The following is a 13,217-nucleotide window of genomic DNA, read 5'->3' on the forward strand; positions in this document are numbered from 1 at the left end:
AATAGTTAAAATTATTCTAATGTTGGTTTGCCTAGCAAGTGAAATGTTAGGCGTCATCACGGTCCCGAAGCTGGGAATTTCGGGCCATGACAAAGATGATACATGTTGTCTTTGTTCAAGCCAAGTTGTGGTGCTGTGGAGACTCCATTGAACCTGTTTGCAGAATGTGACTGGATAGGAAAGGTGCGAGAAGGCATTCAACAATGGACAGGAATTCATATGCTAAAAGAAGAAGTTCACAGGGTACTAGAAGGAGTAAAGAAAAGGAAATGGCATCAATTTCAAAAGGAGATAATTGCAGCAATTTGGGGAGCAGTGATCTATCATGTATGGAGAGCTAGAAACTTGAAAACGTTTAGAGGAATTAATGTAAATACTGATGTAGTGCTATCACAGATCAAAAGAGAGAGTGTAGATAGAATAGAGCTACTCCAGAATTCTAGGAAAGCTAGAGGTTGTCATAGTTTGATACATAAACTACTTTGTAATTAGCTGATATGTCGGAGGCCTGTTCTTCCTAGCTTTGGAAGAAAGGTGCTCTTTAGGTGTATATACTTTTTGCGAGTTATGGTATTATTTAAATTTTTACCAAAAAAAAAATATAGAAGAGAAAAAGGAAAAAAAGAAATAAACAGAGTATATCAGCATTAGGGGCCTAAGATAAATCGGAACGGCAGTTACATCCATTCTTTTCCTCCCTCTCCCGACTAATCAATGGAAGGCCTGGGAAAGATCAGGAAGGAATTCACGCGTTGGTCTTTTGAGGCGTATTACTATCAAAAGGAAAATTATTATAAGTCTGAAAGGAAAGCCGGTTATGGACCTATGCTTGACTCGTTCCTGCTTAGCTCTTCTAAAATGGAGAAAGGCTTGGCCAAGTATAATAAGTTTATCTCTCTTTATTCTTCAAATATATGCATCCGCTTTATTTTGTTTTCCCAAATAAGTATACTCTTGATTGTTGTGTATTTATCTTTTATCTTTTGAATATATGTTGGTCTTTTCCCTTGGTAATTTCTTCAATTTTGTCTACTCCTGTTTGATTACTGTAATGCAATTTCATTGCTCTTGTTAGAAAAGGATATCATTGTTGACCATTTGTTTATGATAGAATATAAGGGTCCACCAAACTCTATAGAGAACCGGGTTCTCTATCAGTTCCACTAGAACACACGCACACTGCAGTAAGTAGATGACAAGAGGAATTTTACGTGGAAAATTCCCAGCTCAACAGGATTAAAAACCACGACCTACCCTTGTAGTATTTCAACTTCACTACTGAGCAACTTTTAGATTACAACCTCTGCAACCTAGGAATTAATCTCTTAATCCCTCACTAACTTGTAATACTCTATTACAGGCCACTTTGTAATAACTCTATTACAAAGACTTTACAACTCGACTAACTCTAGTCAAGACTCAAACACAAAGGTTTAAGATTTACAAAGGGTTTCCTACATAATACTTCTAAACAAGCAAAGTAGGAATTACAATTGAAGAACTATTACAAAGTTACAACTCAACTAAGAATATACAATGACTTGTTGTGGGGAACTAGTCCATAGTAGTGTTGTTCTTTGTTCTTGATGCACTTGAGAATTGATTGCTTGATGATCAATGACCGTAAGAGTGCTCGAATGAATTCTCTAAGTGAACAAGTGATTTGTTTTACCTTCCTTGATGTTAATAGTGCATTTGTGACATCACTAGGATGATGTAAGCAAGGTAGGTAAAAGACACTCCCCAGAAAGTTGACTGTTGCACTGTTTCTGCATTGTAGCATGTACAGGCAGCAACTTTAAAGCTGGGGCAGTTGACTTGTACAGTTTCCTCGGGAAACAATAGTTATTTGTTCCCTCTATTGTTCCTCTAACTCTGAAGAGTCGAAGCATATTCCAAGATGGAACCTTTTGATCTTAAGGTCTTGAGGATATGTAACTGGTTCCTTATCTGGTTCCTGACAGTAAGTTTGTTAGATCATCAAAACATAAAGCAAGGTACTTGTAACCTATCAATTTCCCCCTTTTTGATAATGACAAACTTATAATTTAAACATCCCAGAAAAAGACCGCACAGAACCAGACAATGAACCAGAAAAGCCTTAAGTTTCCCCCTGAGTCTGTATTCCCCCTTAATCAGTGCTCATTAATCAATTATGCACATTCTCATTAATCAATTATGCACATTAATCTTCCCCCTTTTGGCATCATAAAAAGAAGAGCAACAAGTATATAGCAAAAAGAAGTCTAGCTTGAGTTAACTCATGCCACTTGTATGCATACAACATGACTAAAAACAGAGCATAAAAACAAGGCATAGTTAGAAAAAAGGGAAAAGCTAGCATTAACATTAATTTGGATTTTTCAACAGGTGCGGAGTCAATGTTACTACCACCATCCACAGTTTTGAACAAGCAAAAAAAACACCACAAACATCATCATATAAACTGACACTGGGGAATAGGCTGATCACTAAAGACTGGACACTGAGGGGACACTATTTAGGGAGCACTGGAAGGAGATGGCTTAGAGAGGGCTTGGAAGACTAAATCCATTCGAGCATTTGCTGACATTTGCTCGTTGAGCAGTCTCTCTTTCAGGTCCTCTACTTGTTTCCTGAGCTCAACATTCTCTTTTGTTAGACAAGCAACCTTTTCTCCTTGAGAACAACTGGAACCGGGTGCCTCATGCAGCTGACTTAACTGAGTCTCAAGTATATCATTCCTTGCTTTTAATTTCCTTATCTCCGGGATAGCACTGTTCTGAGCATTGATCAGCTGAGATATGGTAGAAGTGCTTCCAACCCCTCCAATTTTCTCAATACACTCACATTCTTTAAGAGTAGCTTTGGAGAAAGTTTGCTTCTTTGTGCCCACTTTAGCTTGTCCCAGAGGAACCTTGAATTTCTTAAAGACCTTGGTGAGAAGGAACCCATACGGCAGCCTATGATTACCATCTTTAAAGTCTGCCACTTTGTTCATGTGCTCTATCATAATCCCAGGCAGATTGATGGTAGTGAAGTTGTCCAGTGCTTTCATAAGGAACATGTCTGCACGAGAGGTGATAGATCTTCTCTCAGCTCGAGGCAGCAATACCTTATTCACCATCTTAAATAGCAGTTGGTATACAGGAAGGAGGGCCTACTTCTGAACCCGTTCCCTTCTGAACTACTCTGTCCTTTAATGTGGCATTTCTGAAATTTTGAGAACAGGATCCATGAACACTAGACATCCCTTCAGCAGACACACCAAGAATGGACCCCAACAAGGCAGAGTCCATCACCATATCAACTCCATTTGCCAACACACAGATGTGATCATCTTCAACTTTAAAAATGTCAGCATAAAAGCTTTGAACTTCCTCTTCATACACCATTGGAGCATCATTTGTGAACAAATGTGTCCATTGTTGGAACTCACAGATCTCAACCAGCTGTCTCATACCAGCCTCCTCCAAGATATCAGGGGCAAATGTGCGGCCCCAAAACACCTTTTGACTTCTTAACCTCTCTTTCCCAACACTCCTTGGATCACCCACTATGGCCTTCTTTGAGGAACCAGGTTCCTCATCCATATCAGCTTTTCTCTTAGTAGACTTGCAAACATTCTTTCCTTTTTCATCAAACTTCACAGACTTTTCACCCAATTCTTCCATCACCCTGGCAACAGACTCTTCTACCAATTTATCACCAGATGTTTTCACCATATTTTCACTAGCAACAATATCATCATACTTGTTCAGATTTTCAGCAGACACAGAAGATCCCCTTTTAGGCTTGGGGAGACCATGCTTCTGTGAGCGCTTTCTAGTCAAGGAACCAGGTTCCTCTTCTCCTTCATCATCCACATTCACAACTGGCACTATCTTCTCGCTCACAACTTTCCCATCTTTCACTAATTTTCTTCTTCTTGACTTAGCTTGGTTGTTCTTAAGTGTAGACTCAAGAGCCTCCTTCCTTTGCAACCTTGTAGTAGGTCACTTAGGAGTAGACTCTTGAGCAATCATTGGTCTACGCCTAGTCAAGCTAGCAATTAGCATATCATTAGAATCCTCTTCATTATCACTTTTTTCTTCTCTAGACACAGATCTTTCCTTAGGCATCACCACACACAAAGGCTCAGCATCAAAATGAGGAGAGGGAGCAGGGTCAACACTGACCTGGGGCTTTTGAGAGGACCATTGAATTAGATCCTCCTGGGAGGAATCAGGTCCCATATTTGGTACCCTAGTAGTATTGTCTTATGCCGATTGTTCAACAAGCACAAGCTCTCTACCCTCTTTCATAGTCTTAGACTCTTCCCCCTGAGTCCCAAAACCATCATCACCTCCTTCTATAACAACCCTTCATGAGCTATGGACATCATGTTCTTTATTGTCTCTTTTTCTTGTACATCCATGGAGAGCTTAGTAGAGGAAAGAGTGTTACCTGTGGACACAAGATCAGGAGCAGTCATTGTTGAGTCAAACTTATCGGAAGTATCAATTTGATCTACCTTTGACCCCTCTTTCATAGGTGAACTTGAAATTTCTTGATCTTCTTCTTAGTCAGCAATGCTCTGTTCATCCCCCTTTTTCGGCTAAGTAGGAGAAGGGCTCTGGGCTACAAATCTTTTGGGAGTTGAGATTTTGCGACTCCTATGAGAACCAAAACTCGAGTGGGTAGGAAAGGAGACAGAATATGGGGGTGACACTGTCCTAGGGTTTTGGTTAGCAGTGGTGTGGGGTGAGGAGTCTGATATCGGTGTTTCAACAGGTGAGGACTCAATGGGGATGTCACTTGGAACACTCGAGGTTGTTTGATTTTCGGCCATGGTGAGAAGAAGAGAAGGGATTTGACAGTTTGAAGAGAGGCAGAAGAATGGGGTTTTGAAAATTTGATGGGAGGAGTTGTGACAGTGATAGATTAAGAAAGGGTGGCAGTTTTGGGAGTCGGGTCAATTATTAACTGGTGAGACATTTGGGTTCACAAGACGCAAGGAAAAGAAACTGATGCACTGTTGATGTGGCACTTGTTTTAACCGTTCAAAATTGTGCATGAGAGAATAGAGAAACTACTAACATGTGTCAGGAGAACCAGGTTCCCTGACTAATCTTGCATTTGTAACCTTTGCCCTTTTTACTAGCGCGTACTACATCAACTCCCTATTTGCTCTGTAATCATCATGCGTGTCTACATGTAATAGTATAGAGATGAGTTAGACTTTGCCAGAAAATACTTTTTAGCTAATCTTACATGAACATGTCTTTCATAGCCAATCATCGAGGGACCAGGTTCTCAATTGGGCTTTATCAATCCCAGTGCCAGACGATTTCTTTCAAAATGTTCTCTACTCAAGGCCTTGGTAAATATGTCTGCAATCTGATCTTCTGTGCTGCAGAATTTCATGCAAATGAGCCCCTTTTTAACATTGTCTCTAAGGAAGTGATGATGCACGTCAATGTGCTTGGTTCTCTTATGTTGGACTGGATTTTTGGCCATATTGAGTGCACGTGTATTGTCGCATAGGAGAGGCACACAATCTGAGAACACTCTAAAGTCTTCTAGGTGCTGCTTGATCCACATCGATTGAGCACAACAAGAAGCATCTGCTACATATTCTGCTTCTTCAGTTGAGAGTGCCACTCAATTTTGCTTCCTTGTACCCCACGAGATTAGGCAAGAACCCAGGAAATGTGCCATTCCAGACGTGTTTTTCTTGTCCACCAGATATCCTGCATAATCAACGTCAGATACCCAATAAGATCAAAGTTGTCACTTGAGGGATAGTAGAGAACTAGGTCCTGTGCTCCTTTGAGATATCTCAATATTCTCTTGGCAGCCTTCAAATGAGATTCCTTTGGATTGGATTGAAACCTTGCACAAAGGCCCACGCTGAACACAATGTCTGGTCTGCTTGCAGTGAGATACACGAGTGACCCTATGATCCCTCTATACATGGTCTGATTTACAGGGGAACCAGGTTCATCCATGTCTAGATGGGTAGCTGTGGCAATAGGGGTGACGATGACTTTTGATGCTTCCATGTCAAACATTTTCAACAATTCCTTGATTTACTTCTACTGACTTATCAATGTTCCCTTCTGAGATTGCTTCACTTGAAGTCCTAGAAAGAAATTTAATTCTCCTATCATACTCATCTCGAACTCACTCCCCATGAGTTTTGCAAATTCTTCACAGAGAGTCAGCTATGGCTCCAAAGATGATATCATCAACATATACTTGAACAATGAGCAGGTTCCTCCCTCGTTTCTTCAGAAAAAGAGTGTTGTCAATTTTTCCTCTTGTAAATCCATTTTCTAGAAGGAATTTTGACAACCTTTCATACCAAGCCCAGGAAGCCTACTTTAGCATGTACAATGCCTTGTACAGTTTTAACACATGCTCAGGATGCTCATGACTCTCAAAACTAGGAAGCTGCTTGACATAGACTTCTTCTTTCAGATAGCCATTTAGAAATGCACTTTTGACATCCATTTGGAACAGTGTAGACTCCATATGAGATGCAAAGGCAATAAGAATTCTAATGGCTTCCATTCGAGCAACTAGAGCAAATGTTTCATCATAATCGATCCATTCTTCCTGATTGTAGCCTTGAACTACAGGCCTTCCCTTATTTCTTGTTGTATTTCCAAACTCATCAAGTTTGTTCCTGAATACCCACCTGGTTCCTATGATAGTTTGATCTGCAGGTCGAGGGACCAGGTGCCATACCTTGTTTCTTTTAAATTGATGCAGCTCCTCTTGCATGGATGTGATATAGTCTGTATCTTTCAACGCTTATTTGATGTTTTTGGGCTCTATTGAGAAAGAAAGGCTAAAAAGGCAAGTGAATTTCTGAATTTTGATCTGGTTTGAACACCCGAGTCAAGAGGGGTAATTATGTTGTCAAGAGGATGTGAGCTTTTGTGCTTCCAGTTTGGTACCTGAATCTTATTTGTAGAGGACCCAGGTATATCTGTCTGAGGTTCTTGGCCGCTTCTTACTTCAGCAAGTGGAGTACCTTGGACTGCATCAACAACTCTATTTTCAGCTTCAGTTGTTGTGATCGTGTGACCTGGTTCCTCTCTAATGGATGGAGATTTATTTGCATCGTCTTCACTGGATTTCTTGACATGACTCATCATGTTTGCCTTTTCATTTTCCATGTCAATAACTTCACCTAGAACAGATAAAGGTTTTCCATCTTGGTCAACACGTCTGTCCTTCTCACATGAGAGGTGAGATTTATCAAAGATCACATGTATACTCTCTTCATCACATTGAGTCCTTTTATTGTATACTTTGTAAGCTTTTCTTTGGGATGAATATCCCAGAAAGATTCCTTCATCACTTTTGGCATCGAATTTTCCAAGAGCTTCCTTTTCATTGTTGAGGACAAAATATTTACACCCAAAAGTCCTTAGATGTGTCAGCTTGGGCTTCCTTCCATTCAGCAGTTCAAATGGAGTTTTTTTCAAAAGGGACCTGACCATGCACTTGTTCACCAAGTAGCAAGCAGTATTGACAGCTTCTGCCCAGAAATTCTTTGCGATCCCACTTTCAATCAATATTGTCCTTGCCATGTCTTCAAGAGTTCTATTTTTCCTCTCCATAACACCATTTGTTGAGGTGCTCTTGGAGCCAAAAAATTGTGAGTGATACCATTTTCAGTACAGAACTCATCAAATTTAGCATTGTCGAACTCTGTCCCATGATCAGACCTGATGCAAGCTACATTATTACCCATCTTCACTTGAATCTTTTTGACGAAGGCAACAAACACTTCAAAGGTTTCACCCTTGGTTCTGAGAAACAGAGTCCAGGTGAATCTGGAGTAATCGTCAACTATAACGAAGATATATTTCTTTCCTCCCCTGCTTGCCACCCCCATGGGTCCACATAGATCCATGTGAAGAATATCAAGTGACCTTGAGGTACTGACTTCCTTTTTGGGCTTGAATGAGGATCTGACTTGCTTGCCTTTTACACATGTATCACACACTTTGTGATCCTTGAAACTTGACTTGGGAAGACCACGAAACAGGTCCTTCCTGACCAATTTGTTCAGAAATGTGAAGCTTGCATGACCCAGCCTCCTATGCCATAATTCAACAGCATCATCAATAGCACTTAGACAGTTGAGATTACCATTCTGCAGACTCAAAATCAGCAACATAGATATTTTTGTATCTTTTTGCTACTAGCACTACCTCACTAGTCACTAGGTTTGTGACTGTACATATTTTTGACACAAATTCCACCTTGTTTCCCTTGTCACGGATCTGGGAAACACTTAGCAAGCTGTACTTCAACCCGTTCACATAGTACACATTTTCGATTAAGTGTGAGAGAGACTTTCCAATCCTTCCAACTCCTAAAATATATCATTTCTTTCCATTTCCAAAGGATACACTCCCTCCTTGCAGGGCTTTAAGTGAAAGGAAATCATTTGTACTTCCAGTCATGTGCTTTGAGCAGCCACTATCCATGTACCATTGTAGGCTGCTTCCTTTCACTGTTCCCTGCACAAGAAAATCAGGAGTTAGACTTAGGAACCCAAACGAGTTTGGGTCCCTTGTAATGAGTAAATGGGTGAATGAGGGATCTTTTGGTCCAACCAGGCATCATGCGTTTTTTATATAAGGGGCCAGGTTCTCTACCAGTAGTTATGTTTTCAGCGAAAACTTTGTTTTTCTATTGTGGCTGAAATCTGGCCTTACAATTTTCTTTAAAGTGCCAGTGTTGCCACAGTGAGTGCAAAGACAATTACCAGGTACAGTAACGTACTTGCTATGAGGGTTGTAGGGAATATTTTCCATTTGGAACCCAATCCTCTGCCTGTTTCCCCCATTGTTGGTGTACATGGCAGTGATAGCATCAAAGGACCAGGTCCACTTGAGTGAGTTTTCAAGATCACTCTTCACTCTTCCTAGTTCTTCATGAAGTTGTTTGTTTTTCTCAAGCTCAACACACAGACTAGTCTTCATTGAATTTAACTCACTTTCAAGCTTAATGTGTGTCTCGCTTGCAACTTCCTTTCCCTTTTGAGAATTTTCAGGCCTACTTTCTATTTTAGGTTCCCCAATTGTTTCCTTCAAGTCCACTACCACCACTAATAGGTCATCTCTCTCATGCTCAATGTTAGCAACTCTCTCAGCTAAGACTTCTTTTTCCTTTCTTACACACTCAAAGGTCTCCTTTAGGTCTACCACAACGACCATTAGATCATCTTTTTCATGTTTTATATTTGCAATTTTTTCATCTAAGGCATCCTTCTCTTTTTTCAGGTTCTCAATTGTTTCCTTTAAATCAACAACAACGATTACTAAGTCGTCTCTGCTTTGTTCTGCTTCTCCTAACTCCACAGTCAAAGCATCTTTATTATTTATAAGACTGTGATAAGCATCAATTAACACATTTGCCAAAGACATGAGTTTTTTAGGAGAATAAGATTTCAGATTTCTCTGAACATCCAGAAAATTTACCTCATTATCGTCGTCATCTTCATCATCATCAGACTGAGCCATCAAGACAAAGATTGAGTCATACTCAGTTGCTTCACTTTCCACTGCCATCATTGAACTATCATCATGATCATTTTCTTCTTCATATTCGCTAGAGGAGTCTCCCCATGCAGCAAGAGATTGCTTTACAATATTGTCAGCGGCATTTTTTCTCTTGAAGTGTTTATCAGGAACCGGGTTCCTCTTGCCTGCTTTGTCAAAGTTGTTTTTGTACTGATCTTGATTTAAGAGAGGGCATTCCTTGATGAAGTGTTCTGGCTTGCCACATTTATGACAGAGGTCATAATATTTTGACTTGCTAGAACTTCCCCTTTTTGGAATGCCTCCATTCCTGCGAACCATCTTCTGGAATCTTCTTATCAAGTAAGCCATATCACCATCCTCACCACTTGAATCATTGATGTCTGTCTTGAGGACCAGGTTCTTCTCCCTTTTGGATTCTCTTCTTTCATTGTCTTTCTTCTTCTTCATTTCATATATTTTTAGATTGCCAACAAGTTCATCTATGGTCAGTGTATGCAAGTCCTTCGCCTCTGTAATGGTGTTCACTTTGCTTTCCCAAGAGCTAGGCAGAACACTAAGGATTTTCCTGACAAGTTTGTTTCTTGGAATAGTTTCACCAAGAGAGTGAAGCTCATTAATGATGGAGGTGAAGCGAGTGTGAATATCTTGGAAGGATTCATCATCTTTCATCCTGAAGAGCTCGTATTCAGTTGTGAGCATGTCAATCTTGGATTGCTTAACCTGTGTTGTTCTTTCGTGAGCTGTCTGAAGAGCCTCCCAGATTTTTTTTGCTGATTGGCATGCCGATATCCTGTTATATTCATCAGGACCAATGTCACAAATAAGAATTTTCTTTGCACGAAAGGTCTTTTCTATGGCCTTTCGCTCAGCGTCATTGAACTACTTCCTCGTCTTGGGAATGGCTACAACTGGGTCGCCAAGATTCTTGGTGAGAACAAAGGGTCCGTCACATATGACATCCCATAGCTCTGAATCTTTAGCCATGATGAAGTCATGCATCCTAGTTTTCCACCATCCGTAATACTGTCCATTGAACCTAGGTGGTCTGTAAGTAGACTAGCCTTCTTCGAAGTTTGGAGGAGCAGCTATGAGGATCCATTCTAGGTGTTAACCTGATAGAAAGAACCTGCTCTGATACCAATTGATAGAATATAAAGGTCCACTAAACTCTATAGAGAACCAGGTTCTCTATCAGTTCCACTAGAACACACGCACACTGCAGTAAGTAGATGACAAGAGGATTTTTACGTGGAAAATTCCCAGCTCAACGGGATTAAAAACCATGACCTACCCTTGTAGGATTTCAACTTCACTACTTAGAAACTTTTAGATTACAACCTCTGCAACCTAGGAATTAATCTCTTAATCCCTCACTAACTTGTAATACTCTATTACAGGTCACTTTGTAATAACTCTATTACAAAAACTTTACAACTCGACTAACTCTAGTCAAGACTCAAACACAAAGGTTTAAGATTTACAAAGGGTTTCCTACATAATACTTCTAAACAAGCAAAGTAGGAATTACAATTGAAGAACTATTACAAAGTTACAACTCAACTAAGGACATACAATGACTTGCTGTGGGAAACTGGTCCATAGTAGTGTTGTTCTTTATTCTTGATGCACTTGAGAATTGATTGCCTGATGATCAATGACCGTAAGAGTGCTCGAATGAATTCTCTAAGTGAACAAGTGATTTGTTTTACCTTCCTTAATGTTAATAGTGCATTTGTGACATCACTAGGATGATGTAAGCAACGTAGGTAAAAGACACTCCCCATAAAGTTGACTGCTGCACTGTTTCTGCACTGTAGCGTGTGCAGGCAGCAACTTTACAGCTGGGGCAATTAACTTGTACAGTTTCCTCGGGAAACGATAGTTATCTGTTCCCTCAGTTGTTCCTCTGACTCTGAAGAGTCGAAGCATATTCCAAGCTGGAACCTTTCGATCTTATGGTCTTGAGGATATGTAATTGATTCCTTATCTGGTTCTTGATAGTAAGTTTGTTAGATCATCAAAACATAAAACAAGTACTTGTAACCTATCAGTTTATGAATTCCAAATACGATGAGATGAGATGGCTAGTTAAGGAGTATTCTTCATTTGTGCATTCTCAACACTGATCATTATATTTCTTCTACTATCTGCAGGTCTCTTTGGGTAATGACTCCACCACCCGTGGGTGATGCACAACCTTACAGCTTTCAGGATTTGAAAGATATGACGGACAACTTTGACCGAGATCTCTTAATCAAAGACACTATGCACGGGAGATTGTTCTGAGATCATGAACTCGGAGTTTCTATCAAAACATGGGAGTTCTTTGTTCCATGTGGCTCGTCTTACTCTGACCATCCAGCTAGATTTTGTGTATGTTGGCATGGTTTAATTTGTTGGATTTCATTCTCTCTTTCTCTATCTCTCATCATTTTTTACTAAGCTATGTGGAAAATTTGCAGAATGAGCTTGAAATACTGACCAGTGAAAACCGTCATTCAAGTTTGATGAAGTTAAAGGGGTTCTGTTTTCAGTATATACTTGCAGTAGTATATGATGAAATACCAACTAAATATTAGGAGGAGGTGCTTCATTCTGGTACTGGAGCTACTTAGGGAATTTTCACCATGTATAATTGATGACTAAATTTACTAGTTTTGGTGTGCTTTTAACTTGTCATTTGTTCCTTGGGCAGACGAAAAGTTTGGATGGGATGATAGAATGAAGGTGGCGACTCAACTTGCGAGCCTCTTTGCCTGGTTGCCTGACAAGCGATTTGCATTTGGTAGTGTCAAACCTTCTAGCATAATGATTGACAAGGTAACAGCTGAACCTTAATTTTAGACCTCCTTACTCGTTGATGCTTTATAAGTTCCTGTTCAATTGGCTTGCAGGACATCAACATAAAAGTTTTCGACTTTGGTCTCCTTGCTCCTTTAGAAGAGGATAACGGAGTTTCCATGGATTATCCTCTTTTCGCTGATGCTTCCGAGGCTAGACGCGGTGCGTCTCTTTAATTTTATTGTCTTATTTAGTTCAATGTCTGTACTGCTAGAGAACTTATATAATGGTGAGGAATTTATGGTCAATATCACCTTTATTCTTTTAACTGATTACTAGAACCAACTAAGCTATAATGCTATATGTTACCAATCCTTAAAAAAAGCGGCTAATGCTAGTCTGACTTGTGAAGAGGAACTTTTGTCTCTGTAGTTGTTATTAAACCAATATACAGATGAGACACTTAAACTTTTTCTTTAATCAGCAAAAAATGAATTTCATTGATGTATACAACACTTAGATGGTGCTGCTGTTAGTACTTGAAAAAGGTGCAAAAGCAAGAAGAGAACCTACAAATACTTCAAAAAGGTGCAAAAGCAAGAAGAGAATCTACAAAAGTATTGACAATAGGTCTAACAGTGAAGCAATGTCAGTCTTAAGATTATTCCTCCTAGACCACAGGTGTAAACTTTTCTGGAACACGTGGAGCGAATATGCTTGATCAATAAATTTGCATCTACTGCAAACTTTCCAGTTCCTTCTGAAGCAAGCCTGTGACATCTGCAGTATTGACAATATTTACCCTGTTCAAAGTTAATCTGTTGAGAAAGTTTTTACTCTTATCATCCATTCCAAGATCAGTGATTTCTAAAGACTTCTCCACAGCAACAATGAAGGTTCCTAATCATA

General features: G+C 39.8%; 1 long non-coding RNA gene across 1 annotated transcript; it reads left to right on the forward strand.

The window, feature by feature from the left end:
- The first annotated feature begins 541 nt into the window (after positions 1 to 541).
- On the forward strand, positions 542 to 12,687 carry LOC138895014 (uncharacterized). Its single transcript, XR_011409210.1, has 3 exons — positions 542 to 878; positions 11,681 to 11,900; positions 11,990 to 12,687. It is a non-coding gene; the product is annotated as an uncharacterized lncRNA (long non-coding RNA).
- Positions 12,688 to 13,217: the final 530 nt, after the last annotated feature.

The sequence above is a fragment of the Nicotiana tomentosiformis genome, chromosome 6 (assembly GCF_000390325.3).
Source record: "Nicotiana tomentosiformis chromosome 6, ASM39032v3, whole genome shotgun sequence".
NCBI classification, from domain to species: Eukaryota; Viridiplantae; Streptophyta; class Magnoliopsida; order Solanales; family Solanaceae; genus Nicotiana; species Nicotiana tomentosiformis.